The following is a 6,176-nucleotide window of genomic DNA, read 5'->3' on the forward strand; positions in this document are numbered from 1 at the left end:
ATGAACGAAGATGCTCGTAGAGACACTCCTGCGTAAGCAAGAAGGGAGGAGGGAAACAGTGACTGTGAAGATGAAGCATGATATTCCTCCGGGAATCCCAATGAAAAAGCAAAAATCATTTCTTTCTTTCTTTCTTTCTTTCTTTCTGAGACAACAATATCTTATATTATGTTGGAGACCTAACGTCACTGATGATTTTCCCAATGCAAACACTTAAAATGAGCTTAAAGCCTATCTCTAAAGACGAAGGAGTTTGGAATGTATCCTGAATCAGGATACATGGATTCCTGATACATACCCACAAAAACATTAGGCATGAAAATATTTCCCCTCAATTTCCACTGAATGTTACTCACTACTCTGTACACTCCCACATCAAGTTGTAGGCTACACCTCCCCCCACATTGCTTACATTTCACTGAAATGAAAGAATAAAAAGAAATGGAAACACAGAATACGAATGCATTAAGCCTATAAATGCATCAGGAGACAATTAGATGCTTAGGGAGACACACTTTCCCTGTGAAATGATTTTTCATTCACACAAGCTAACAAGATGAGGATGCAGATTTGTTTGTGTCTGTGAGACTTGATATAACTATTCCTCATCTGTGAGACTTGATATAACTATTCCTCACACCTGACCAAACATTAAGACTAAGAATCCCAAAATGAACTTTACACCGTCTAGGCAACTTAAAGGGTTAGTTCACCCAAAAATGACTCACCCTCATGTCGTTCCAAACCCGTAAGACCTCCGTTCATCTTCGGAACACAGTTTAAGATATTTTAGATTTAGTCCAAGAGCTTTCTGTCCCCACATTGAAAATGTATGTGCGGTATACTGTCCATGTCCAGAAAGGTAATAAAAACATCATCAAAGTAGTCCATGTGACATCAGTGGGTTAGTTAGAATTTGTTGAAGCATCAGAAATACATTTTGGTCCAAAAAATAACAAAAACTACGACTTTATTCAGCATCGTCTTCTCTTCCGGAATGCTTTCCATTGAATTGATTCCATTGAATTGATTCCATTGAACTGATTCCATTGAACTGATTCCATTGAACTGATTCCATTGAACTGATTCCATTGAATCCTTTCATCTGTCAGCGTTGGTAATGCACTTTTACGTCACCGTGGTTGTTTTTGGTGATTAGGAAATCCGCGACATGCACACTTATGCACCATTTTAATAAATATAGCAATACCAAAATACAAACAATGTAGAATAGCTTGAATACAGCGTGCGTCTCCCTCAGACCGTAAACGAAGCTTGGGCGCACCGGATAACTGTGGAGTCGTGAACCACACTCCGGAGCAGAAGGGGGCGGTAATGCACCAATAAGCTGGATGCCAACCGCCGTAAAACAGGAAAGAAGAAGAAGAAGAAGAAGAAGTGGAGTCGACAACAGACCCGAAAGAGAAGACAATGCTGAATAAAGTCGTAGTTTTTGTTATTTTTGGACCAAAATGTATTTTCGATGCTTCAACAAATTCAACAACCCTCTGATGTCACATGGACTACTTTGATGATGTTTTTATTACCTTTCTGGACATGGATAGTCTACCGTACATACATTTTCAATGGAGGGACAGAAAGCTCTCAGACTAAATCTAAAATATCTTAAACTGTGTTCTGAAGATGAACGGAGGTCTTACAGGTTTGGAACAACATGAGGGTGAGTCATTAATGACATCATTGTCATTTTTGGGTGAACTAACCCTTTAATTTGTTGTTTTCCAAAAAATGATGTATTAGGTTTGCACTGGGTGTGTTTGAGGTTTGTAGATAGGTCATCTCCTTGGTGTCATGTTTATAGGAAACCCAATCACTTTCATTTTTCTTTAACATATGCACACAAAGATCTAAAACAATAGGATGAATTCAGATAAACGTTACCAAATTGGCCCCCATAAGTAAACCAATTTAAAAAAATATATATATTTTTTTATAAGAAAATGTGAGTGGTGCTTGTCTGTGCAAACTTCACTGCCACAATGCCATGGGGTTGCTTGGTGGTGATTTCTGTCTTACTGCAATCTCTGGTATTGTGGCTAGATATGAGATATAAGATAACTTCACTGTAAGTCTATTTTCATTCATTTTATCATCCATTAGATAAAAATAAGTCTGATTGCTAAAGAAAAAAAGTATAACTTACCAATCAAGCTGCATGGTTTGAGGGGGTTTGCAACTTTACTTGCACAAAAGAGTGTTTGTCTTTTGGCTTTGTCTGTACAGTTGTGACAGGAATGCCCCAGATGTGCTGCTGATCCATCTTTCTCACAGTCGTGGTTTCATTACTCAAACAAAGCACTCTTCTTCTGACCGCTCAGTCATTACTCACCCTCATAAAGAGAGAGCCACACCTGGAGGAAGAAAATAATCAAAAATAGATTGAAACTGAGAAATGGCGTGTGTGAGAGAGGCTGTGTAAGAAAAAGAAACCAATAAAACTGAGTATTATAGCATGCAGTATTAAAAACACAAATCACAGAACAGGAGAAAATTGAACTAAAATGAATCAGTGAAGCTTTTTTGAATCTAAGAGTGAGAGAGAATCTAGAGTTTAATCAAGAATCATTGTGTATCTTAGTTTGTTTTTTTCCGGCAGAATATTTGAGTTAGTTATTATTGCTCCTATGCAGACAGAGACATAGTTAAGACAAAAAAAAAAAATCATAAAATTGTAATGTATAACAATAAACATGCACAGCTTTCTATTTATACCTTTTTCTCTATACATGCAGTACCATTGAGATGGGCCATGACATAAAGACTGCTCTCATTATTTTACAAGACGATCAATGCAGATTATGTAAGATGGTGACATTAAAGAGTTAGTTCACCCAAAAATGAAAATAATGTCATTTATTACTCATCCTCATGTCGTTCTACACCGTAAGACCTTCATTCATCTTTGGAACATAAATTAAGATATTGCTGATTAAATCTGATGGCTCAGTGAGGCCTCCATAGACATCAATGCCATTCAAACTCTCAAGGTCCATAAAAGTACTAAAAACATATTTGAAACAGTTCATATTAAGATGTTTTTAGTACCTTTATGGACCTTGAGAGTTTTAATGGCATTGCTCTCAATAGAGGCCTCACTGAGTAATCGGATTTCATGAAAAAAATCTTAATTTGTGTTCCGAAGATGAACGAAGGTCTTACGGGTGTAGTAATAAATTACATTATTTTCACAGATTTTATTTTAAATAAAAAGGACACTTAGACAACCAGAGCGGGAAACAAACCTATAAATACTATGTACAATTGAATCAAAATGTTTAAAGAAATTAAAAAGGGGAGAGGGTCCACCTAGAGAGTGCTCTGGGAGGAAATCATAGCAGGGGCATCCTTGGTTACAGCTACTTGAGATGGTGGGTCTTGGGGATTGTGGCTAGTCCCATGGCAGGCCTGTTAAGACTTGATGTTCTGCGCTCCCCGCCACAGAGGGGTGGCTTCTCTTCTCCTCCGGCTCTTGAGATGAGCCCTGAACCTCTGCTGGTATCCATGGTGACCCACTGGGAACTCAGATTCCTCTAGGTAGCTAGCCAGATGATTCAGGAGGGAGCAGGAGTGAGTGGTAAACTGGAAAGGAAAAGTGATGGTTTATGCGGGCAATCTAATATGACTAGTGAACTTTTTGCTGAGATGTGATGTTTCAGTTCCATACACTCTCATGCTGATCTAGATTATGCTTTGTTACTCTGCATTACATTGCAAGGTGTCTTCCAACAGATGCACTGAACCTCTCAAGCTCTTTATTGTCATTTGCACAGAGTAACAGGTTACACTGCACAATGAAATTCCCTTAAGAACTGCAGAAATAAATACTGAAAGTTAGAAAACAGACGTGATACCAATATTATGACATGTGTATGTGCAATATATTCCAGTACTTGTAGTGCAATTTGTCAAGTATTATTTGAAAGGTTTATGTTGTGAAACAGGAGGATGGCCTTTGGATGGGAAGCTATCACAGTCATTGTTTAATCGGTCAGTGGGATCAGTGGGGGAGAGGTGATGGGTGTCATTTATGAGGCTTGGTAGCTTGTGGGAAATACTCTTCTTAGAGTTATTACAGTCACACTTGGAAATATATAAGCTACACTACTCTTTCAAAGTTTGGGGTCAGAATTTTTTGTTTTTATAAGACATTAATATTTTAATTCATGCATTAATACTTGTATCCATGCATTAATCAAAGCATCAAGCAACTTATGTATATACAGTCAAACCAAAATTTATTCAGACACCTAGAACATTTCATTTATTAATACAGTTTATTCACTATAGATGAAAAAGATGGTAATAAAACATAACAAGATATCAGAGTTTTCTGTGTCAGAAAAAAATAATCTTAATTATGTCAGATAACACAAGTAAAACATGGTCAGGTCAAAGTGTCTGAATAATTTTTGGTTACAAATTTTTTATCAGTTTTACTGGTGTATGAAGAATCTTTGGGTACAATGTGTCACAGTTCACTTTATTTTGCTATTCTCACTTACATAAATGAACTAATAGTGTCCTGCACCCACTAGTAAATATATATAAAAAATGTCTGAATAATTTCTGGTTTGACTGTATATATTCATTCAAGAATCCTGAAAGCAATGTATCATGGTTTCCATTAAGCATTAAGCAGCACAACGTATTTCAACATTGATAATAATAAAAAATGTTTCCTGAGCAGCAAATCAGCACTGATTTCTAAAGGATCATGTGACATTGAAGAATGAAGTAATGATGCTGAAAATTCAGCCTTGCCATCACAGAGATAAATTAATTTTTAAAAATATGTTAAAATAGAAAACAGTTATGTTATATTGTAATAACATATCACAATATTAGCCTACTGTTAACCATTTTTAATCAAATAAATTCACCCTCTGAGAGCAGTGTTGGGTGTAACACATTACAAGTAACTTGAGTTACGTAATCAGATTACTTTTTTCAAGTAACTAAAGTAACGCATTACTTTTAAATTTACAACAAAATATCGGTTACTTTTTCAAATAAGTAACCCAAGTTACTTCGTTTTCCCATTTATTGACTGACAGCTCTCCTGTAACCATGTTGAGAGAAATTGGGAGTAAGAGCAGAGGCATTGTGTGCGCTATGTGTGAACATGATGGTTATTCTAGACTAGCTGTAGACTAAATGTGAGCATACATTTACTCATTTACTTCTCCTCCTGCATCCTATTCTTCTGTATTCCAGAATGGCAGCACAGCGGAAAGGCTTGTTTGTTTGAACTGTGCCCTCTACTGTACAGGTGTGAATTTGCATTTCCTTCACACTTTTGGTGTGAAATGGCCTTTTGCAAAGACATTACTTTTTTGTTGTTATAAAAACAAACAAACAAACAGCCCAGATGAGAAAATGTAACGCAAAAGTAACGTGTAACATTACTTTCCATAAGAAGCAACTAAGTAACGCAATTAGTTACTTTTTTAGGGAGTAACGCAATATTGTAATGCATTACTTTTAAAAGTAGCCTAACTTTCCCCAACACTGTCTGTGAGCATAAGAGACAAACAAACAAACAAAAAATCTTACAAACGCAAAAATTACTTTGAAAATGATAAAAAGAGCTGACTAATGATGATAAAAAAAAAAAAAAATTTCTAACTTCCTGACTACCCTGCTTGAAAAAAGACTGGTCTCTCAGTCTGGGCTGTTGCTGTTAAAATAAGTTTGGGCCACTTTTCAGCTGGTTAGGCTGGGAGAACAGCTAGGTCACTCTAAACCAGCTAAAATCAGAAAACCATTGCAGGCTGGTTCATGTTTTTCAGCAGGCCAAAGAAACCAGTTTCAAATGTACAAAAGGACGCCACCCTGCGGATCACATAAGAAATGCACTAGTCTGACAAAACAACAGTAGCAGACATAACCAGTCTAATAACGTGAGGGTTGCAGATTGCATATTTAACACTTCTTATATACAGGCTACATATCCATGCTTTCACACTCCCACAGTGTATAGAATTATTTCACAATATCCTTTCATTAAGGTCGTTAACCAAACGCTCTCTCTCTCTGTAATCTCTCATAATAGGTCTCCAAACAAATGCACACAAGATCTTTCTGTTATGACACATTTGTCATGCAAAGTGCAGGTGAATCTATGCAGTCCACATGCAAAGCAGGATGCGAAGCCG

This window comes from Chanodichthys erythropterus, chromosome 14 (genome assembly GCF_024489055.1).
Source record: "Chanodichthys erythropterus isolate Z2021 chromosome 14, ASM2448905v1, whole genome shotgun sequence".
In the NCBI taxonomy this organism is placed as follows: Eukaryota; Metazoa; Chordata; class Actinopteri; order Cypriniformes; family Xenocyprididae; genus Chanodichthys; species Chanodichthys erythropterus.